Source organism: Gambusia affinis, linkage group LG02 (assembly GCF_019740435.1).
Source record: "Gambusia affinis linkage group LG02, SWU_Gaff_1.0, whole genome shotgun sequence".
NCBI classification, from domain to species: domain Eukaryota; kingdom Metazoa; phylum Chordata; class Actinopteri; order Cyprinodontiformes; family Poeciliidae; genus Gambusia; species Gambusia affinis.
This window is the reverse complement of record NC_057869.1, coordinates 31157630-31182052: the sequence shown is the minus strand read 5'-3', so window position 1 is coordinate 31182052 and position 24423 is coordinate 31157630. Positions and strand designations below refer to the sequence as shown.

General features: G+C 41.5%; 1 protein-coding gene across 4 annotated transcripts in view; it reads left to right on the top strand.

The window, feature by feature from the left end:
- Window positions 1–2514: 2514 nt before the first annotated feature.
- znf536 (zinc finger protein 536) overlaps window positions 2515–24423 on the top strand; it is a 236756-nt gene continuing 214847 nt past the window's right edge. For 2 of the 4 annotated variants that reach the window (XM_044142938.1, XM_044142947.1), the window contains exons 1-3: window positions 2515–2711; window positions 10317–10443; window positions 13370–13478. The gene's annotated coding sequence lies outside the window, so the exon portion shown is untranslated. Of the gene's footprint in view, window positions 2712–10316; window positions 10444–12976; window positions 13224–13369; window positions 13479–13518; window positions 14268–24423 lie in introns of those variants that run through there. The other 2 variants (XM_044142959.1, XM_044142955.1) reach the window with 2 other exon arrangements.

Below are 24423 nucleotides of genomic sequence, written 5' to 3'. Positions count from 1 at the left end.
TTTGAATGGCTCAGTCAAAGTCCAGATCTAAAGCTAATCAATGTCAATAAATAAATAAATTAATTAATTAATTAATAAATAATGAAACTGATGTTTAAATATGTTACCTATACAATGTAACTGAGCTTGACTTATTTTTGGAAAGAAGAAATTGCAAAAAAGGTTCTGATCAATAATAGTCAGATGTGAAAAACTGGTAGAGACAGTATGATAGTTTTGCAGCTTTAAACACAGCGAAAGGTGAATCTATACAGTGGTGCCCAAAGTGGGTCCTGGAGGGCCAACATCCTGCATGTTTTAGTTTTCTCCCTGGTTTAACGCAACTGGATACAATGATGGCTCGTTAGAGGCCTAAGAAGAAAACTGACATGCTGAGGAGGTTGTTTCTACCATCAGGGACAGAACTGAAACATGCAGGATGCCGGCCCTCCAGGCCCACTATGGACACCCCTGATCTATTAAGAACACTACTCTAATTGTTTTCTCTACTTCACAATTCTACAATACTTTTGTATTGTAGAATACAAAAGTTGTAGGACGAAGCTCCTCCACGGAGCTGCAGGTTCCAAGTTTCTGAGCTTGTGCCTCACAGAGTAGCCCTCCCCCACTCATCCCCTTCAGACTAGCAGCAGCAATTTAAAAGGATCTTTAGGTACATCTTTAGGACGTAAAGCAGACAAGTTGTCTTCCTATGTCTAAGCCACAGGTGTCAAACTCCAGTCCTCAAGGGCAGCTGTCCTGCAGTTTTTAGATGTGCCACAGACACAAAACACTGGAATAAAATGGTTTAATTACCTCCTCCTTGTGTAAATCAGTTCTCCAGAGCCTTGCTAATGACCTAATTATTCTATTCAGGTGTGGTGCAGCAGAGGCACATCTAAAAGTTGCAGGATAGTGGCCCTTGAGGACTGGAGTTTGACACTCCTGGTCTAAGCTGAATCTACGGAATATATATTACGCTATAAAAATGTCTTTTAGCATCAGTGAGCTTTAATTGAGAAACTACATAAGCTAAAGGATGATGCTTTCCCCTGTCCTGTCTGAGGTTCTTTCTGGGTTTATTACCAAAACCGTGACCCTCAGATATTCTTAATCTCTCCTATGCAGTTTTTATGCCGGATGCTCAAATTGTCCTTACGATCTTCAGTTGTCTAAGAACACATTGCACAAATGCTTTCACGATGTAGTCCACACAGACTGGACAGAAGATGAATGACAAAGCAGCCAAAGCCACATGAGAACTTTAGAGATACTGATGAATAATGCTCAAGACCATGTCAAAAGACCTGACAGCAATATATCTCCATGGAAACAAAGTGGCAAGAAATTAAGGTGATTTAAAACTTCCACGCAGCACACTATGTGTCCACATGCTTGAAAAAGTCATTCAGCCTCTTCTTTCCTCAAGTCCATCAACAAAAGTCTCAGACTTTTAAGGCTACCTTTGGTTGAACTTAAGCTTCTCTTTTTTTCCCCCCTCATGTCTTGTGTATCCACTCTGAAATTATAGATGGGTATAATAATAATAATGTCATTTTGTACCGGAATCTTAGTCATTACCTGCAGTAAAGTGCTTCTAATTGATACCACCAGAGAGATAATGATTACAATGCCCTCCAGGAACATATTATTGCAATATTAACCTTTGTATATACTTTTATGCAGAAGACTCTGCCACATTAAGGGATCTCTAAATCTTACTTGTGCAGTGTAATGCCATTACAAAAGAATGGGTACTTGGAGGTGTGCCCTTTTCCTGATTAAGTGTGTCCAAGGGTTTGCGGCCATCTCCAGGAAATGGATGGCATAGAGGAGCAATTGCTAACATCTTTCTCTTTTCTTGCTGGATAAAGCTGCATTTCTTCCAGCCTTTGTGCACCAGAAATAACCCTGCTTTCAGTGGCATTACTCTTTCTAACGTGTCAAAGAGGGTTGACTTATTCCTGTTTGATCACAAGTGTCTAACAGTGATGTCTGCCTCTGTGTGAGTTGGCCAGATTCTGTACAGGTGTCTAATATTTGACCTGCTTCCTGCACTGTTGTTCAATATTCTGCTAAGGTCGAAAAACAAAACAATGTTATTGTGAGCCTGGTTCTTATATTAAATTGAATGCAATTTCAGATTTTTGTAAAAAAAAAAAACATTCCAAGTTAACTTTAAAAGAGAGCTACTATTGTTACGGGTTAATTTTCTAAACTACAGAAAAGTAATTAAGGATGCTCAAATGTATATATAAAAAATTGGGCTGACGTTGATACCCGAGAATAATACAGCTGTTGTGGCAGTAAAATATTTACCAATATTTTTTATTTTATCAAAACATTTTTTGTTCTATTAGTTGATTAATCATCAGAATAAGCAATAGAATACCCGATTACTGTAATAATCGTTAACAACAGCCCTAATAAAATGTTCAAGTGTACACGTCTCAGTTTTGGGATGTATTGATTTATTGAATTGCGGCACATTTGGCTTTCCATACTCGGCTACAATCCAAATTATCGGTGCCGTGTTAGGCTACTGTGTATGACATTCTTTGGACGTGAACTCTAAATGCTACAGCCGAACCGTTCTTTAACAGTTGAGCTTCTACAGCAGGAACTTCGTTCTTCTCCTGGCTGGCTGGTGACCTCCAGCCCAGCGGTGAGGACAGCCCGTAAGCAACGTGAGGTGAAAGACGACAAGAGAGCGAACTGAACCTGGATTTCAGGTGAGTTCCTCAATGACAGTGGCCATACCGTTTCTTTATGTCAGAGTGCTGTGTGCTGTAGGCTGCCTGACCCAGCGCAGAGGGGCCAAGTGAGACTGTGTATTTTCTTCTCCCTGCCTGTGGCGCGCTGAGTTGGTCTAATAAACTCAAAGTGAGAGGTTGTCTCTCAGGCCAGACCTGTGTTTGTAGAGGGGGACGTGGCCGGCTCTTAAACTACTACTGCACGGACAAATAGGAAGAAAAAAAGTATTCTTGTAAATTAAATATAAGGCCTCCATTTGTCTTAACAAACAAGTAATTAATTAATAAATAAATAAATAAATAAATAAATAAATAAATAAATAAATAAATAAATAAATAAATAAATAAATAATACTCTCCTTGGTACAGGTTCTCATACTTTGTTGATGTTTTGTTGCTTACCTCCTTGTTTCAATTGGAGTGACATAATAACTTGGTTTTTGTCAAACAGCACAACCTGTTACATTCATGCTTTAATTTAAAATCAACCAACTGTTCTTTTGAAGTTATTGTGTTTTGCCAGTGGAAGAATTAACAAAAACATGAAGCCTGTAGCTGGGTGGACAGCTTCACATTTCTTGGGTTACAACCACAAACATGCTTTTTCTTGGGACATTTTGTTATAGGACGACTGAAATTTGGGTCGTTCTAATAGAAGCCTCTATAAGATGATACAGAAGCTTCAAAACTCTTTGAATAAAAGTGGGAACATGTGGGGTATGTGTGTATGAACTGGCGTGTAAGACCTTGAGATAGTTTAACTCATCCTGCTTCCAACCCCATTGGACCTCATTTATAAGTATGGGTCTCGTAAGTATTTTTAGCTCAGTTTTACCACAGTTTTCACAACATGGCAATGATGCGCTTGTTTATCAGATAAATTACTCACTATATTTCTTAAAAAAGCAAGGTTTAAATAAAAGTTATTCAAAAGTCAACTTAATAACTCACCTAATTTGTAAATAGGGTCCACTTCTGTTTAACTTAAGTATAAAATGCAACAGCTTTTGGAAGGCTTCATGTTCATAGGAGAACATTAGTGAGCTTTAAACAAAGGTGTCTGAACACAATGTGCCCACAATTAAATATGGAGGTGACAGCATCATGCTGTGGGAATGCTTCTCCTTTGTAGGAATTGGACAGTTGCTCAGATTTGGAAGGAATACAGATGGAGCTGAAATCCTGAATGGAAACGGTTAGACGCTGCACAAAACATGACCGGAGTGAAGCGGGTGGTGCAGTCAATCACTTAAAAAATTTGATCAGATTAATCGCATTCTAGCTCTGTGATTAATTACTATGTCCAACTTTGTAAGCTTGAAATATAAATATGTATGCAGTTGTGGTACTTATGGTGATGTGGACAAGCTCTGACAGATAAAATATTTTATTTTCTTGTTCTTGGGTGCCCAACCCCTTTCTTTTGCCACCCTGGGCAACTGCCCAAACAGCCCATATCACTGAATACCACTGTATTGAGGTTTTCAAAAAATGTTTAAGAAAATGTTTTATTGTATCAAACCAATCATGTATGAAGATTCTCAGTTTTCTGTTTTATTTTTTATATTCAGGGAGGTTTAAAGGAATTAATTTTGTTTTAAATGTTAAATTAGAAACTTCCCTCTGCATTCATTTCCAAAGGAACGTTGGTGATGAGGCGACAGTCATTTGTCCAGCAGAGCCACCAGCGTAATTCGTACATGTGAAATTTTGAGCTCGTACATGTAGATGTGCAAATGTAGCCTTGCTAGTCAACACAAGAAGGTTGAAAAGTGTCCAACATTTGTTGCTGTCTGCGATTGTGAAATGCTTTCTTTTTCACTGTCATTCGCTGCTCCCCATGTGTCGATAAATCTTTTGGTTTAATTTGATAAATCTGTAATATGTGATAATGCATTAAAATGTTCAGATTAATCGTGTGCGTTAACTTGTTTATGTTGATGGCCGTAGAAGCAGGACAACGACCTAATGGACAAATTTAAATTAGCTTTAGCTTCTTCACAAAGGAGGATGGGCAAAAATGTCAGTGCTTATATGAGAAAAGCTGGTAGAGACATGACCCAAATGATTTGCAGCTGGAATATCATTGACATCAGGTGGGCTGAACACAGAACCCCACGTTCAGAAAATTTATTTGAGGTTGCAGCAGGGCATGTGAAGAAGTTCGACGGGTGTCTTTGCAGACAGACAGGTTTCTTTTACATTAGTAAACTTGAATGCTGGTGTTATTTTTTTCACCTACGTTGACATACTTTGCTGCTGTGTCAAACCAGTGACACCGTCAAAGATAGAGCAGCTGTGTTTACTGTGTTGGTGACAGTTCCAGCAGAGTATCCTCTCTGTGAAATGTTCTCCCCAACCTTCTTCATCTGTATCTGAAGTGAGCAAACTTACCTGTTGTTTCCAAAGTGAAGGATTCTGCTTTGTGTTTAGTTTTCATCCCATAGTTGGATCACAAGGCTGTCTTGTTCCTGACTGCTAGTTAGAAATATCCCACATAATTTCCACAGGATCAGAGATCATTTGCTGTGGCGCTGGACAAATCAGTGAGTTGTGTGTTCAGAGGCTGTAGTCCTTATCTCAACTGTCTTGGGTTTGATTCCTGCTCTCAGAACATTTTCCACAACTTTCTCTGCTTTCTCCTCCAGATTTACTGTTATTCAAGGAAAATAGAGCCTAAAAAATCTGTAAATAAAGGAGTGCGATGGTTTGCTGATAAATAAAAGGGGCAGTGTTTTGTCAAAGCTTTAAAGCTTTCACATAACACTTTAAATCATGTTATGACTTTATTCCCTCATCGAAAAAATACCTGGAGTATTGCATTGATTCTTTCATGCATGTTTAAGAAATCCTTTAATCTTCCATGGTTATGGGGGAACCTTGTGCCCCCTACAGCTCCTCCTCAGAGCTGCAGTTTCATAACTTCACTCTCCCCCGTGACTCTCCCACTCAGCTCCTGCAGACTAGCCAGTAACAATTAGCAAACACCTGGTGGAACTGCATATCTGGTGAGCTTATTAAAGGAGCTACTTTTCAGTGAATGCTGGTAAAATTATTGTTGAAAGGTTAAAAGAGGAGACATGTTATAACGACTTCTTGAAGGCTTGAGTTTCAGAAATAAGAGGAGTTTTTTAAAGAGAGAGAGGCCCAATGTCAAGGTGAAAAATCACAAAGTCAAATTTCTTTGAAGTCAGATTTGATATATGTAACATTTTTATGACAACTGAAGGTAACATAGTTACTTGAGTATGCTATAAAATGGCACTGTATGTCTGGAAGACACATAATACTGCCCTTCAAAGAACTGGTACTGTGTAGCATTTTTTCCTTACACTCAAATCATCACATTCCTTTTGTTGTCTTCACTGATTTCCTGCTGTTTCTGAGCTGACACTAGTATGGTTTTCTTTTGTCCTGGGTAATGGGAGACAGTTGCTGTAGTGAACACCAGGGTTAGGGTGACAGAATCCCTTTGTGGTGTGGCTGGAAGGTGCTCTTTCTCCTCTGTTTTGGTACAGAGCAACATTATCTGCTTATTTTAGGGTCAGGCAGCCAAATCTGCAAGCAAGGTAAATGCAACGTTAACCATCAGTGCTGTTTTGTTTTGTTGTTTTTAAAAATCAATAAATGTGCCATAACATTGAAAATAGTAACACAATAAAAATCTATGCTAAAGTACTTTAGTAGTAGGGCTTATAAATAGATATATTTTACTGGTAGTTATCCCACTGGGGAGCCGATGTAATCCTGTTGCAGTTTGGAAACAAAGACAAGGAGGGAAGGAATACCACAAGGAAGAAATCCAGGGAAATGGATGGGATATTGAAGTGGAGCTCAAATGTGAAGGATGGGAGGTGAGAGTAAGGCAAAACACAGGGAAAGGGAGTAATCACGTGTGTCCGGCGGAGGTCACCACTGGTCTGCAGGTTCTAATTATGAGCTAATAGCCACAGAGGAGGTCATTTGGAGCCATTAGCCGGTGCCTGTAGATAGTTAACGGCTCAGTGCATAACCCAACCTCCTTAATGTTCCCTACGAGGCCGTTAGTGCTCTGTCACCAGCCAGCTAGCTGCCTCGTTACTGTGATTAGAAACCAATTGATAGGTAATACTAAAATATGATAGCACTCTATCCAAGAAATATGGACTTTAGTGGAAAGGTAAGATGACAGGAGTTGTAGTCTCGGAGTGTCTCTGCTCTGTAGTGGGGGAATCAGAATTTCCTCAGAAACTAAGATAAAATATCCCGTTGTATGAAGATGGAAAAGTTGGGTCAAATATTGAGCGGTTCAAATATGTCAAACCTAAACACTGTCTTGTTACTATGTTTCTATGTCTAGATAATCCTATAAAACTGGCCAGCAGCTTTTACAAGTGGAACCTCAGACACGGAAAATCACACTCAGCCTTAATAAAGCGCAGGGTGAAACAGGAGCAGTTCTGAACCCCGGGCCACCAGTATGATCTGGATAACAGGGACACCAGCTCTGTCCAGAAGTAGCACACTCAGCCACACTGCTGATGTTTTGACTTTACGCTGGCTGTGTGTTTGCTTCTAGACCGATCTAGTCTGTCTACTTCTATGATGTGCTCTGAGCAGCATCATGCCTTATTATTTATTTTACGTAATATTTACTATTTCTAATTGAAGGGAACAACCCTAATTGAAGGGTTGTTTATTTTTTACATGTTTGACCAAGGGTATAATTCAGAGGATTTATGTCTGTGTTTAAGAAAAGAAATGTTTTCAGTCAATCCTGTTTTTGTGTATCAGATCAGTATCAGTTGATACTAAACCTCAGATATTTGTGTTGGAAGTGAAAACTCTGGATTGGTGGATCCCTAGACTAGACTGATCTGTACAGAATCCTGACATCAAAGCAATGTTAAAGTGGAGAGTGCAAGTCTTTTTGTGCATTATTAGTGTCCGACCTCAGAAATGTGGTTCAGGAAGCTCACGTTGGGCCAGCTTCATGTCAAACTACAAAAATTAATAACAGGATGTAACTCAAGTTCTCATGTGTGAAGGCAGACAAGCGAATACTTTTGGAACTATCATGTATTTTTAGTGTAAAACAGCAGGGCTATGACTTTCTCCAACTAGGCCTGTATAAACTTACACAAACACATAGAAATTAAATCAGTATCAAAACAAGGTTAATCTAGACCTACTATGCAGAACATTGTTCTTAACAATTAGAGTCAGATGTTTTCATTTAAATACATTTTATTTCTGCTCTGGCCAGACATTGATTCATATGATTTAAATTAAAATCACACTGGTTATCGGTCAAAGGCGGAATACTTCCTGCTCCTCCACATTCATCAAGGCCCCGGACAAGTTTGATCTTGAGTATATGCTCTTTCCTGGCAAATAAAGTAATCTAGCGCTCCCCGAAGAGTCACGGCTTCGTCTGTGATGAAATCTCCAGGCTGGCCTCTAAATATTTGCCCGTGCTGTATTTGTGTGAGCGTTTCATTAACGATCAGAGCTGACAAACATGCACACTCGTTGACCCCGGTCATCAAGGGAGAGCCTGAGACAGCAGGGCATGTTCTGTGTGTATTTGTTGGAAATGTAAATGCCTCACATGAAGAATTGATGTCGCCGGTGGAGACGGTTGCGGGTGGAAATGAAACTGATCTGGTAAACATTTTCCATATCCAGCTCTCCTGGCTGTTATTTAAGGTGCTGTCAGAAGTTTCAAATGTAACTGATACAAATTCTAAAGTTTCATTTTTACAGTTTACAGTCACAGAAGGTTCAGAGCTTCAGATTGTTTAAAATTGCACTCACTCCCTTTTCATTATAGCAGTCTAGTTTGAAAACATTAGTTCATCAAAGGGCTGCTCCAAATTAGAGTTTGAGGAACTCAATTTGAAGGAGAGAAAAAGCGCTTCTATTCCACCGAGGAAAAGCCGAAGTGTGTGTCTTGGCTATGTTTGCATTTAAATCGAAACAGGCCCGCTTTAAAGATGCTTGCTGTCTTCATAAATTCTAAATTATGAAGACACGCATGACCACAATCAAACAAAGCACCAGAATTAGTTTGTTCCCATGAAGTGCTCTTTGACTGATGCCTTTGCCCCCTTTTACCTACTAGCAAGAAGGGCAGCAGAAATGTTGTGCATCTGGACAGAGACTGAGAGTTAGACAGAGATGGCAGGGCGATCTGAATCTGCCCGAGGAGTTAACAGAGGAAAGCCTGTTTTTGGAGCGCTGCGTTGGACGGCTTCCAGGTCAGAAGGGAAGTGAGTGGAGACATCTTCAGCTGCTCGTCACTGTCAGGGCAGCAAGAGGGCTGCCGCGACCCGTCTGGACCGCCGGCCAGCGCCCGCTTTGCATCCCATCCCGAAACGCTGAATGAGCACAAAGTAGATGCAGGGAGAGAAAAGAACAAATCATATATATTTTTTTTAATCAAAAAAATAAATTCTTCCCCCCTGAAAGCAGACACTTCCAGGACTTTCTTATATTGCACTTCAGATCCTGGCCCTACTAAAGAAGAGTATCCTAACAGCATGATGCTGTTGATACCAAGATTTATTTCAACATTCTTCTTGTCACTATTCCATAAGTGGAGTGTGCCACTAATATTTGTCTATTGAGAGATCTGAGTTGTCTGCTCTGCCAGAGTTACCATGGGAATGCTAGCTCCTTCTTTTATTGAAGCTGCAGCATGAAACTATTATACATAATATGATTTTTACATATTTGTTAAAACTGTCACCATGTCCTGACAGTATGAGAGAGATAATCTGAAAAGAACGAAGCTCTTCCATCTCCTCCCTTTAGTCCTACTGCCATCTGCAGACACACAATGCTCAGCCAGCAACAACCAATCAGAGCCAGGAGGAGGGTCTTAGTCATGAATGCACTGCTAAATGTTCTAATGGTGGAGAAATAACATAAAATTAGGGGAAAACAAGTCATCCACCATCATTGGTGGCCATTCTAACCAGCATCAGCAGTGATGCGTTGGAAAGGTCTCTTCACTAGATTTGTTTGCAGTGTTGTGTCAATTTATATCTGTTAAAAAAAGATAAATAAATAAGTTTGATTAAAATATTATACAAAGGTAAGAATATCTGCTTTTGTAATGGAACAAATACTTAAATTAAGGAGTATAAGACTTCTTATTTAAAGAACATTGAATACAAAAAGGTTTATCATTCAAACTTTCCTATTTACCAAACTATAAAATATGGGGCTTCAGATGATAATAAATTTAGAGCCATTTTGGAACCGAAAGAGCCGAACTCCCCATCATGAAGCCTGATCATCACAACAGGCTGCATTGTGGGGAACTAGCTGTAGCGCAGCCGAGAAGAAAGGGGAGGTGCTAAGACCCTGCTACTGGCTCTGATTGGTGATTCTGACTGAGCGGTGTATTTCTTTAGATGGCAGTAGGAACACTGGCAGGAGGAGGAACTGGATTCTTTTTCTCACAGATTTTCTGCCTCATATTGCCACAACATAGTGTCAGTTTTAACAAAAAGTAAAAAAAAAGAAGCTATTATTTATAAAAGTTCCATACTCCAGGCATCGTTTCATAATCTAACATTGTATTATGCTTTTCCACAGCTTCCTCGCTGAGCAGTCTGACCGCTCTGACCACTATGACCGCTCTAATCTCCATGATGATGTGTTCTTGAAAAGACTCCTGAGACCTTCACAGACGAACCGGGTTCATGTTGGGAATCACACACAGGTGAACTCTGGTGGCTAATTAGTTGACTTATGAAGACAAACATTTGCGTTGAATTTATTTGCAGGCATTGGAACTAAGGGGCCTGACTGAAATTGCACGCAACTTTTAATATTTTTATTAGTAACAATCAAACAAAAAAGAATTATATCAGAAAAAAATTAACTAGCAGGGTGTTTGTTTTGTTCATTTAAATGAAACTTGTTAAAGATAATCCCACAATCACTGAAGATATTAAATAGATCCACAGGTGGACACACTTTTCCCATATCATCAATTCAAAGAAATGATGATGATTGATGATGATGATGAAAATGAAGAATCTGTTTCCTGAACAACGACCATTCAAACTTTTCCTCGGGACAGGCAGATCAGTTCAGTGACATGGTCAGTAAAATAAAGATTTCTGGTGGAAACGAGGAGAAAAAAAGAGTAGCTGAAGATGATCATTTTGGAACCTGATTTGTTAAAAATATTGTTTTTGTCTTTATCAGTGAAGTCCATCCCTCTGACAATTTAAGATGTCAAAAAATAAAAGATGTGACAAAGTAGTAGTTGTGTCTTTTTAGCACATGATTCTTACTTTTTTACTCAACATTGTGTGACTATTGTTTTGTAAAGGACAAAACTATGCATTACTTATAAAAATATCAAATATTTTTTAAGTACGTTTTTTAAAATCCCTGAACATTGAGATGTTATATATATATTTGTAGTATCAGTGTGAGTGTTGAGTCCATATTTCTTGCCAGGACTTTCACTTGCCTGAAGCTCGCCATGAGCTTTTCTCTAGATGTTGAGATGAACTGAAACTAAATTCATCCTGGTTCAACTATAGGACAAAAAGTTTTGCCCTGTCCTGGATCCTTTTTTGAAACCAACCAGAAAAACTTTCTCAGACTCGCAATAACTACTGTGTCAAAAAAGTTACATTTACATGCCAAAAAAAAAAAAAAAAAAAAAAAAAAAATGCAGATAAATAGCCTTAAACAAATGGTGGAAATATTTTTTTGTTCCTTTAGTGTAAACATCCCTGGGTCAGAACAGCAACCAATAATAAAAATAACTACCAGCACAATGCATTCTGCTGGACTTTCATCATCATGGTGGCCCACTTTTTAACCCTGCTCTAACTGAGGAGCCACACATCCCTGAGTCTGTGCAGCACATCTGCAGAAACAGTCACTTTACTGTATGTATGGCGAGAGGGACAGCACTCAGCAGCGCAATGCATTGTTGGAAATTAGCATGCTTAAGTCCATATTGCAACTTCCTTTTGACCTGCTTTCCCATCCCCGATGGATTGTCAGGCCTGTCAGACGATAAAGAATCACTTGACTTGCTATAACAAGCTCAAAAGGCTCTGATGACGCGCCGTTGATCCATGGAGAATCGGTAAAGAAACACCCTGCCGCTCGCTGCTATCACTGCCACAGAGATAGCCGCATTATGTAGGGAATGGGTATGCTAATTTCTGGATGTGGGGAGCGAAAAGTTAAATTTTCTTAGTTAGGAGGATAGAAATCCCATGCATTAAGCAAAGAAAGAAGTGCGAATGTTTAAATGTGATTATGTTTCCTGTTGGAAGGTAAAGAAAAGGACGGAAGAAAAAGTGAGCAACAAGTACCTATTTTATATATATAAAAAAGAGTGAGCGAGAAAGCAAGAGTGAACTATAATCAAATGTGGGGGAAAAAAAGTCAGATTGTTTTTCCTTTTTTTTTTTTTTTTTTTTTTGGATGGAAAAATGTTCCGAACAGGCTGCAGTTAATTCCTGAATGCAATTAAAGTAATAATGGTTTTAACACGCTGCGAGTTGCGGATTATTCCCACGCACAGATGGAGCGCCGCGCGCTATCCTTCGGAATGACCGTCCGCGTGCTCCTTCTCCGGACAGCTCTGGAGCGGCGCGTGCGTGTCCCGAGTGCGTGTGACCCGGCGCTGACTTATGTGGTGGAGGTGGTGGTGGTGGAGGGGGGTTATAAACACGACCCCCGCGCTGCATCCCCTCTGCGGGCCCACGTCCGGTTCTGCGGCCACCCGATCCTCTGTCGGCGGCGTTAATGCGTCTGTCGGTGCGACATTTTGAATAATCAAGGCTGCGCGCGACCACTAGCTGTCAGCAGCACAGCCTGCCTGTCTGTCACTCTCCTCTGTGATGCACTTAACATTACAGAAAACAAGCTGTCCGTCCAGGAGAGTACTTGATATACTTTTTCCCTCTTTATTATTATTACCAAACCGTTCCCATAATTACCCCATAATCATTATATAATCCCCCAACAAAGCCTCTATTGAAGCCCTGTCTTTTGTCAACGCTGGGACACTGAATCTATAATTGCATTATTCAGCCTCTTCCAGCCCCCCTCCCCCCTGTCTCTACCCCCCCATAAGGAACCATAATATATCAAAAACAGGGTGCAAGGGCAGCTTTTAGTCGCAGGAAACACTCCTCCGTCTGCGGGACGTCGTTCTGTCTTTCTGTCATGTGCTTTTATTCACCGCTTCAAAAAAAAAAAAAAAAAAAAAAAAAAAAAAAAGTTGTGCGAACTTCCAAGTTCCTGTTGGCATTAGTGTTTGAGTCAGCCTGAAAGAGCAGGGTTTTTTTAAAAAAAAAAAAAAAAAAAGAAAACGAAAAAAAACCTTCGAGCACCTGCGCAGAAATTTCGCCACGCTTTAACTCAGAGCGCACTCGCGTCTTTATTCTCTAATAATTTCATTTTAGCGCAGCGGGAATAAATCCTTTGAATCGGTGAAAGAAAGAGAGAAAAAACCCTGAAAAGGTAAAAGAGAGGCTCCCCTGGGAGCGGTCCTGCGTCTGTGTGCGCGGGGACCCGCAGCCCAATGAGGCTTATTTACATTAAATACGCCACAAGGTTACAGTGCAGATAGATGAGCGTCATTTTTATCACTCATTACTTCTCTTTAGCGGTGACTGACGCTCGGGACGCAGAGGAGGAAACGCTCATTTATCCAGGAGTTTCTAAAGGCCAGGAGGAGACGGGGAGGACGGGGAGCCGGAACAGCTGTCCTGAAAGGTAAGGAATGTCACTTTTTTTGGAGTTATTTGGTGTGTTTGCAGGGAGGGATGTTAAAGCTCTGCCAGCCAATTCTGGTCGCCCCGAGCCTCCGCTGGCTGCGCCTTCACGGCTTAGAGCAGAGGGCACGTTGCTTTTCTCTTTCTTTTCTTTCTTTTTACTATTCTAATTTAAATAAAAAATAATCTCTCCGCACGGTTCAAGGTCAGGATCTCGGATGTATTTTTGGAGCGTTTTGTTTCTGTCTAAATGTGAGGACCGGGAGAAGGAGAAGGTGGCGCGGGGGGCGGAGGGGGCTCGCTGCTCCGCTCAGTGCTGGGTTCATCAGCTGCTCTGACGGCGGATACCGCAGGAGCAGCCGGCGCTGCTCTCTACAGCAGAGCGCCTCTTCCAGCCGCCATATAGGGGGAGTCTGAGCTGAGAGATGGACGGGACACGCTGCTGATGCCCGCCGATAGGAGCCGGACCGGAGAGCGAGGGGACAAGTCCTGATAAAAGCCTTGTTTGTTTTCTTCTTTATGTTCAAGTCGGAATACGCGGACGAGCGTGGAGCGGACAGTCTGTAACCCGTCCTGAGCGCACTTTCCCCCCCACAACACTCTCGTCCCCGCAGCAGCAGCAGCAGCAGCAGCGGCGGCGGCAACATGATCCCGTCACATCAAACGGACATGCCTCGCTGTTTGCTGAGCACTGTTGGTCTCGACGCGGCGTTTACGCACCGGAGTCGGCGAATTTAAAAACAAACAAACAAACAAAAAAACCCCCAAATATATAAACAAATAATAGAAGGTAAGAAGTGTGGAGCTGAAAGCGAAGAGGTCTTATCGGGGGGCTCTGAGTGGGTGTGTGTGCGTGTGTGTGTGTGTGAGGGTGGTGGTGGGGGGTCGGGGGCTCACTCAGGCTTGTTTCTGTGTGTGTGTCGCAGCGGGGGTCCCCTGATGTCTCCCCGAATCATGATTAGAAAATAAGGGTGCAATTATCCGGAGCGAGGGGTCGTAAAACAGCAGCTGGGACCGAGAGAGATGGAAGCAGCTCGGAAGCGACACCTTGCAAGTCTCCGCGTGCCGAACTAGTTTCATTCAGAGCAGAAAATTCATTAATGTCCATTATTGCTGTTTATTTTTTATTTATTTATTTTTTTTACCCACAAAGCCTGTGCGTAAAAGCCGCTCGCTGCGCACCGCTTTGCGACGTGGGCGCATTACGGATCAGCGGCACAGCGTGGGACTTTTACAGAAGTATGTGGCCGTGGTCCCGGCTGCTTGGAAAACTTTCTTTTTTTTAATTTTTTTCCCCCGTAGCCGGCGATATTCCACGCAGCTGGGATTTTTGAAGACAGCGGGACTAAAGAAGTTAGAGTTTTGGCACCACGTGTCCTTAAAAAAAAAGAAAAAAAAAAAAAGAAAAAAAAGGCAAACAAAGTTATGAGATGGTAGAATAGCCGATGAGACCTGCCATTTTGAGGACCGATCATCGCGGCGATCATCGACCTCTGAAATGAAAAAGCCGTCAAAGCTTCATGTTCTCGCTGATAAAAGCGCGGAGACGGAGCCGTCTTATTTCTGCCTTAACAACAACACCTAGTCCGGGTTGGGAAAAGTCTCCCTCAAAAGTTGCGGTGTGTGCGCGAGCAAAAAGCAGCAGGACAGCTCATGAGGCCACATCACATCAGCGGAGTGAACTGATCAGATTTGTGTCCTGCCCTGATTTTAGAAAAAAAAAAAAAAAAAAAAAACATTCTCTCTGCAATATCTTCACTCAATGAATAGTAATAAAAAAGTAAAAATAAATAAATAAATAAATAAAAACACACTCTCAACTTTAAGAATGTTTAACATATTTTAATAATATATGAAAATAAACGGGCAGTTCTGAATTAACACAGAATAAATTGAATTATGCGTGGCACCAGGGATGTTTGAGCTCTGTAATCCCATTTAAAGCCCCTGTCACACCAAGCGTCTTGGGTGGGGAGCTGTTATTTTCTCTCCCTTTTTTTTTTTTCTTTCCTGGAAGTAAAACTGACCCCTGACCAGTTTGACCCCACTTTACCTCCAACCAGCTACCAGCTTTATGAAGACAAATGGAATAGCTCCAAAAACTCCGTCACACTGTTTCCCTAACCTTTCCCCAAGTTATCCCGAGCCCCCTCTGCCTCCTTCCATCCCCCATCCGCCCAAAAAAGTTGCTTCCTCCTTGGATTCATTGTGCAGGGAAAATTGAATAAATAGATGGACTGTACAGGCTGGGATGCTGTCATTGTGTAATGGTATGCACAGGGCGGATATTGTGTCTGAAATAGTGTCTGGGCGTAAACCCCTTTTGTCAGTTGCTTTCAGTCCTTTATCGCTGGAGAAATATGAAATGGATGACAGTGCAGAGCTGCCTCAGACCTGTCTGCCCTTTCCCAGCTCCTCTCTCTGCTCCCCTACCAGCTGACATGTTGTCATTCTTTTTTAGGTGAAATATTTTAGGAGGGAAAAAAGGCCTTGCTTTGCTTTTCCAACCTGGCCTTTTTAAGGAATTGAAGGTGTTCTTGGTTTAGCTTGGATTGATCAGGCCCACCTGAAAATCTCTGCCTTCATAAATGTATAAGTTGTGCCACTGCACACACACACAGAAATGTCAGAGGAAAAAAAAAATAAAAAAAAATGGGCATTTAAAATGGTGAACATTAATACATTTTGTTTCTGGTTGAGATTTGAAGAGTGAATCGTCTCTCGCGGCAGCAGGAATCTGACGGACCCTCCTGCTGCAACTTTCTGACTGACAGAGCTGGAAATCTGCTCTGCCGACAATCCGGCATCAGCCGCTTTCCCACCTGTGCCCTGTAACGGCGCTTCTGAGGGTGGTGGAGAGTGTGTGTAGGGGTTTGTGGGTGTGTGAGTGTGTGTGTGTGTTTGGGGAAGGTGGGTGGGGGGTCACAGACCATGACTGACTGCGCTGATAAACATCTCTGCTGCAAACGAAGGAGAGAGAGCCAAAGAGAGGAGATGGCATCCGATCAGTTCTCCTTTCAGCAGGCTGTCAGTCAGTCAGTCAGTCAGTCAGTCAGTCAGTCAGTCAGTCAGTCAGTCAGTCAGTCAGTCAGCAGGCCGCTCGCCCCTGCTGTCAGAAATCTGCATACTGACTGGTTAAACAATCACATTTTTATTCTAAGTGTAAAAGAGGTTTCTAAATTGGAACGGCCAACATGCATGCTTAACCATGGCCTGTGATTTGGATTCAAGCATCTGCAAGAGTCCCCCCCATCAGATCTGCAGCTCCCCCACCCCCCTCCATTCTCATGTAATTATGGGGAGAGGGCTCCAGCTGCACAGGCTGCAGGGCCAGGTTTTCCCATCCACTGGGATCAGGGCAGTGGTGGGCAGGCCGGATCAGGCCAGCTCTGCTGATCAGCCAGCCATTAATTGATATGTGCAGTCATTGTGAAAGCAGCAGCCCTCCAGCCTCGCCCTCATCCCGTTTTCTTTTTTTTATTTCTTTTTCTTGTGGTTACCTGCTGGTTTTCAGGGTGCTGGATGGGATTTTAAAAAATCCCAAAATGTTTCACTCTTCGTTGCTGATCAGGCTGTGTTCCTTACTGCGCTGGTAGAGCGAAGTGGCTGTGTGTGTGTGTGTGTTCTGTGGTGTGTGTGTGTGTGGGGGCGTGCGTGTGTGTGTGTGTGTGGGGGGGGCTTGTAGCTCCTTGACCTTGATCTCTAGAGTTTAAGCCAGGGAGGGCAGCATGTTGTCAGGCTCCTCATGAAGTTGCCTTGTGAGGGTAATAATGACGAGATTTCGCCATCATTATTAAATCTCCCAAAATAATAGATTCTTCCTCCAGGTTGAAGCGTTTTCAACAGCAGCCAACAGGTTTGGTGCCTCCTGCCTCTGCTCATGCTTAGGATTTCATTTTGTTGAATGAATTTATAGTGAGAGACAGAGTAACTACAAGAGTCTCTGCAAAGATCCAATTATTGCTCAAAACTAGACTGAGTACATAAGGTAAAAACAAAAAATCAAGAGAAATATCCAACAGTTGGGATGCGGAGGAGCGGCGGGGTCGGGTGGGCAGAGGTGGCGAAGCTGAGGCTAATCATGGACGTCAGTTCCATCTAAGAATAAAGAGTGTGGGGCAGATTAGGCGTTGACAGACTGGGTGCCCTCATGCCAGGGTGCCATCACAACGAGCGTCTGCGTGTCTGGGCAGAGGGAGGAAGCGAGGCTGAGAGGAGAGCAGAGGCAGTTGGTCTTAAGAGGGAGAGCTAAGTATGGAGGAGGTGATTTCTCCTTATCAGAGGACTTGTAGAGAATGTGTGTGTGTCTGTAGATTGGTTCAGTGTGTTGAAGCCCCCAGGTTTCTGCCTAGTGTCCTCTCACCTGCGTCCCCAGAGGAATTCCTTTGGGGCGCCGTGGTTCCCCGATGGTTTGTGTCCTGCTTGGATTCCTTTTTCTTAAAAGTTTGCTTCAAACTGTGGATTTACGGAGGTGCCAGGCGATGTCAGGGCTGTTTTTTTTTTTTTTTCCCTCTCGTTGATGCGTCGAGGAGCGCTGTGTTTTCAGCCGTGTCATTTCCACAGACAACAGCTTAACACAAACCGGCAAGCACACATCAATCAGAGGTCTTGAAGCAGAGAATTGTTGCTACTTAGCATTCAGCTGCTCTCTGCAAAGACAGTGGTAAATACCTCCAGCCTTCATGAGATGGAAGTGTGTGCGTGTGTGTGTGTGTAGAAGGTCCTGTCTATCGCCCCCTTTCACCTAGCATCTCCGACTGCTGGGCTTATGTCATGTCTGCTCTTTAGCTGCGTTGCGTGTTTTTGGATGTGACCTCTGTAAACTTCCAGACCCCGGCTAATGAGGATGTCAAAATATTCAGGGAGGGGGCTGAAAAGAAAAGAATGGGAGGGGAGAGAGGAGAGGTGAAAGTGTGGGAAAGCTGAGGAGAATGTGTGTACCTTTAATTATGATCAAGAGGTTCTCACCAAAGGATGGAGGCGTTTCCCGTTCGCTAGCGCTCATAAATCTGGCCCTGGATCTGCCGTACGGCGAGCCCAACCATTACTGTACACCATTGTAGCGCACATTCAGCTGCTTCCCCAGCACCTCATTTGCATAATTGGATCTTTAATGAAACTTCCCCAGTGGAATGAATACAAAAATGAATAAATTATAAAATAAATATAATAAATATATATATATATATATATATATATATATAAAAACACGACAAAACAAAGCGTACGTTTCCATTGGGGTAAGAACGCTCAATCAAAATAATCTGCGAAGCTCTTTTATGAAACTCTCTTGTGATGTGTGAGTGTGTGTGTGTGTTTGTGTTTGTGAAGGGAAAGGTGGTGGTGTGGACTGGAGGTAGAAGAGAGAGAGACAGCAGTGTGAACAGAAAGAGGGGAAAAAAAAAAAGAGTGACCTGCTGTGGCACAGGCGCTCGCGCATCAACGGCAGTGCTACAAATAGGATGAGAAGTGACTGTGAAAGCTGTACATTCCCAGCCAGGTCTCGCGGGTTAAGACTACAATAGCGGGATATTCTGTAGCCCAGGGGGGGATTTCAGCTCCTCTTCTGTCGACACTCATTGCACCAACTTGTTACTCGGGGAAGATGGCTCTTTTGTCGGAGAGACGATTCCGTTCCTGCCTGCCGGAATTCCTCTGCTGCGAATATTTTCACAAAGATGAATTAGCACTGCTATTCTATTTTATTTGAAGCCCACTTATAAACATATATATATATATATATATATATATATATATATATATATATATATATATATATATATATATATATATATATATATATATATATATAATTAATTTTTTCTTCTCATTTGTGCATTTGTGGTCCCAGTAGGACGTCCGTGTTTTTCTGTCCATCCTGCCTCAGGGTCCGTAGGGTGAAACCTTCACCTGTGTGTTTCGTTGCCTACTAAATGTTCCAGTCCTAGATTTATTTAAAATTAAAAATTTTAATCGGCACAGTGCGGCAGAAACTGTTCGGTAAGCTCTCTTTTGGTGATAAGTACCCTTTTACTCCAAAGTGGAACAGACAATTGTTAATCGAGGACTAATGGTAAATGATGGTGTGTTAAAATGTGTGTCTGAGAGGAAGGGTTTCTCTCTCTGCCTTTTTGTGTGCACACGCGCGCGCGCGTGTGTGTGTGTTTCCACTCCACATCTGTACGAGTGGATCATGTGTCCGAGTGGTTTATAGGTGGTTTGCGGGGCAGGATCTCCTTAGTGAGGTAGTCGAAAGGTGGGCAAGGTTCAAGTAGCTCAGACACTTTGATGGCAGCGCCGGAGAGAACCCTTCACCAGCCTTCTTATCGCTCTTTCCCTTGCGCTCTTTCACTCCTTTTTTTTGCCATCTGTCTGCTCCCACAAGCTTTCCCAATATTAACCCTAATCTTTTCCTACCTGCCTTCAGTTTGTCTTTTTTTATGTCTTCTCTTCTTTTCATTCCTGAGCCTGATGTGAATCTTAATTTCCGATTCATAATTAACAATATACAAATGATCGTCTTTTGGAAGTTTGTGTTAGAAGAGGCATTATTAAGATATATTGCTGCTGTAGTTTAGTGTGGAGCTTGTTTTGACATCATTCCGAACCACTCCTCTTTTCAACTACAATAAAGAGCAAAATAGTTTTAATCACATTGACATATAATTTCAAATGCATTTTTTCGTAGCTGTCTGACAGTCATCTACCTCTAAGATTGTACCACATTGAGTTTGAACCATATATTAAATTTTAAAAAGAAGTAAACAGGTTAGATTGTGATAAGATTCTACTACTACATGCTAATTTTACGATTTAAAGTCACCTATTTGGCGGGAAACGGTCCTGTTAGTGGAAATAATATGAAGCTGAATGGAAGATGAGAAGTGATGACGGGGCGGTGTGGGGGGAGAGGGAACAACACTCGGCGAGGAGCAGAAGGAGAGCAACAGAGAGGCAGAAAAGGAGAGATGATTTACCTAACAGATTCTGCAGGCTTCCCTCTCAACAAGCGGCTGCCACAGATCCTGCGAGCCTGAATTGATAAATTCACTTTGATAAAAGTCACTGAAATGCCGGCCTGTCTGCGCACCTCCATTAAGCGCCGGTACATTTGTCACAACCACTGGAAGTCAAGCGAAGGGTTTTAATGTCACATCGGGCTGAATTAAAGACTCAATCGAAAGCTGTGAAAGGTTTACGTTTTCATTCCAAGTGACAGTGGTGGCGCTGCAGCTGCGGCTGCTGTGAAGGATTTCTCAGCTCCGCTTGATCAAGGCAGTCATTTTACATTTTCTATTTTTCTGTTGGGAAATTTAGGATTATTTGCCACTCGGTTTAGTCTGGCTGCTCATTTTGTATATTATGACTTTGAGCAAAGGCGGGTGCATGTCTCTCTCTCTCTATTTGTGTGTATGTGTGTGTGTGTGGAGGGGAGCTGGGTTGCTCATTTTATGTTTGGCATTATTTTTGTAATTTATTATTATTAATATTAATCAAGAAAAATTAAATCTGTGCTGCATTAATCATCAACCCTGCCTTAATATAGCAAACCAAGGGAGCGTTTTCTTTTTGTTGTTTATATTTTTAAAAAAAGACTGCATTTAAAAACACAGCTTTCCCCCCTGAGAAGTCCCTTAATACCACATTACTGTTTCTCATTTATGCAAAAGTAAATAAGTAAACCCAAAAGGCAAATGAGCATTCCAGGCATTAAACACACAGCCTTCTGTAAACGACTGGCGCAGCCTCGACCACATCTCCGAGGCAAAGCTGCTGTGAGACCGTCGACTGCTACTGTGCCGTTTTTTTTAGATAGGAAAAAGGTAAATACATGTCTTCTTATTTAACTTTGCGTCTATTTTAGGACGGCGCATTCGACGTTAAAAGCAAGTTTCTCTTCATGGTTTTAATTTCATGGAGGTTCAGGGACTGGGAGAGAACGCAGGACCTCTTTTAAACTTCAGGGAAAAGATCAGGGAGAGTTCATTCCTCGGCTTTATCAACAGATCTGTCCTCTGTAAAAAAAAAAAAAAAAAAAAAAAAAAAAATCTTCCTACAACACTTTTAAGCATAACAGCAAAACAAGCAAAACAAAATGGTGAAGTTGGACCTGCTCCAGTCCTGGAATGTACAAACAAGCTCTCATGACTGCTGACTAAAGCTTGAGCAGAGAAATACTTCGTTACTCATACCTGTCACACACACCACCACTCACCTAAACAACTTAGTTACTTTGGAAGGTTATGGGGGAAGAAAAGTATTTCAATATCTCTTACATACCAGCAGATGTTTTTTAATGTATTTATTAGATTGTTTAATTCAATCATAAATCAACAAAAGAAAACTCCCATCTTGTTCCATTAACTACCAAAAATATCATCAAGACAGAGTGTTTGTGTCCAGATAGAAACAGGACTGGTGTTAAAACCGTGTGTTAGCGGGGGGCAAGCGTTCCTCAGCTTGTGAAGTTGATGCCTCCTGGTGTTTTATTTAATCAGGTAGAACACACTTTACATGTGTGTGTGCGTGTGTGTGGTGTGTGTTTGTGTGCAGTTGTGTGACGGCATTTTGCTCTCCAGGAGCCGTCGGTCTTTCATGAACTACTTTAAAAAGTCTTGTTCAAGGTGGGGAACCTAATAAAATTTATCTATTATTTATCTGTGTTAGCGCTGGCGTTGGATTTGAAAAGAGAGCGCTCTAATGCGAGAGAATTCCCTCGGTGGCAGGCTTCTTTCTTTTAATGCCTCTCTTTAGTCATAAGACGAGCTCCCACTTCTGTGGTAAAAGAAACCTAATTGATCTCGGCCAATTTCAGTTTTCTCAAATCGTCTTTTTCTCCTTTGCATCTTCAAATGGCTCACCTCCTCCCACCGCTCCCGCTTATCTTCCTCTTTGTCTTTTGCTGCTTATTCTGTGGCATTTTTGTCAGCGTTATTATTTCAGATCATGTGCTCAAGTTGTTTTCCTCACCTCAGAGCTGAGTTTTTTTTAATAGCTTTTCTTGTTGTACTCGCACACGTTTAAACATCCGCAGGCAGATCTGCCTGCTTTTAAATGTTGCTCTTGATCATTCTGTCCCGGTTCGGCCCGGGACCACAGTGGTGATTTTTTTGTTTTGTTTTGTTTTAAAATGTCTTCTGTGTATCCTTATACAACGTAATAATGTTTTTATTAATTTGTGTACAACGTATAGCTGCTTTTAATCAGGGACAATCAAGGCCTCTTATGTCCTGTAGGAGATTTCAAAACAATCCCAGGAGTTGTTTATTTCTTGTTTTATAACATGGTGAATATATATATAAATAATTAATAGCAGACATATAGAGTTACAATTGGCAGAAGTGTGTGTCTTGGAGCCAAATTTGGCTGAAAAACCTTTGAAAAGATGAATGCACCTTTTGTTTAAACAAGATGTGGATAGGATTTCAAAGTAAAAGGTGAAAAACTGTGTTACAGATTGAAAAAGGCGTCTAACCTCAAAATATGTTTACGGTTAAAAGAAAATATAAACTGCATCAAATGGGTCAGCCCCCCCACCCCATCCCTGAGTTACAGTTATTTTGTTTTGAATTAATTTTAGATCAGACGTAGCAGCTAAATAAAATCCAGTTGTCAATGTAGTTCTTTTGGTGTTTTTGTGGTGTGCCGCAAGGTCCTGTGATAGGTCCTAACATTTTGGTAATATGCAAAATAAGAAGAAAAGATCTTAAAGAAACTCTAATGAGTGACTAATTCTTAGAGCATTTCTAACTTCAAAGCTGAGCAAAAGATTCTAACAGTCTCGCTGGAAATCTACAGTTAACTCTCATACCCTCTAATGCTTTCCAGATTGACTTTATTTTCAAACGTCTTTTTTTTTCCAGTGAGGATTTGGTTTATTATTTCAAACAACAGAATACATTTTCATTCCAGTGTTGCTCCTTTTTTCAGCCGCTGAAAGCCCGAGTCTAAGACATTGTGTCACGCTTTCTCACCTCACCCTGTCTTTAAGCAATTAAGCTAGGTCTTCCACATTTACAGAAAGAACTACAATTCATATCCCCCCCATTCAGCCCATAATATGCCCACCCACCAGCAAGACAATCTCATGACAGAACTGCTTCAGATTGCAGATAGAGGTCTGCTCTACAGTTCTGAAGTTGAGCTCAGGTTTGTTTCTCTCTCTCCCTCTTGTAGCCTCCATCTCTCTGATTGCCGATCAGCCCCCGAGGGCTTCGAGGCGCTCCTTCTAGATCCCTGTGATTAGAGTAAATGCCCCCCCAACCCCAACCCTCATCCCAGCCCCCTTTTTTTTAACCAGAGATCAGAATTGGCTTGCAGGGCAGGAGTGGGAGACCTGAGGAGGGCAAGGTGAAGAGTTTGGGACACCACTGAGACTGAGGAGGCTCAAAATGTTTGAAGATAAAGAGCAAAAGAGCAGAAGTGGAACCGAAACATAACTTAAGATATTGTTCCCTTAGACTTTGACAGTTGGCTTCTGCAGATAGATTTTAAGTTGAATAGAAAATTGGAATTCTAATATTACTTAATGTCCTCATGCAAAATAAAATCGACATGAAAGCAATAACTGTTAAAAATCAACAAATGCCACATGTAGACGTTTAGTTTCTTACAAAGGATTTTTTGTCAGACTTCTTTTTTTATATTGGGTTTAGGATATGACATAGGAGTTTTAGTTTGCACAAGTTAACACTGAATTAATATATTTCACTGTTTACCACCTAAATATATTTATATCCACAAGATGAAATTGTTCAATTTCTGTTCTATTTTTTTTTAATAAAGTAAAAGGTTGATTAAGCCAATTCACTGCCTTTTGCAAGCTGATTTAAACCTGTTTAGTTTCCCAGCAATCCTTTTGATAAATGATGATATGGTTGTAAAAAATCTTAATGACTCTGCTTTTATTTACAAATTTTCCTGCTTTTAACATTAGAAAAGTAAAA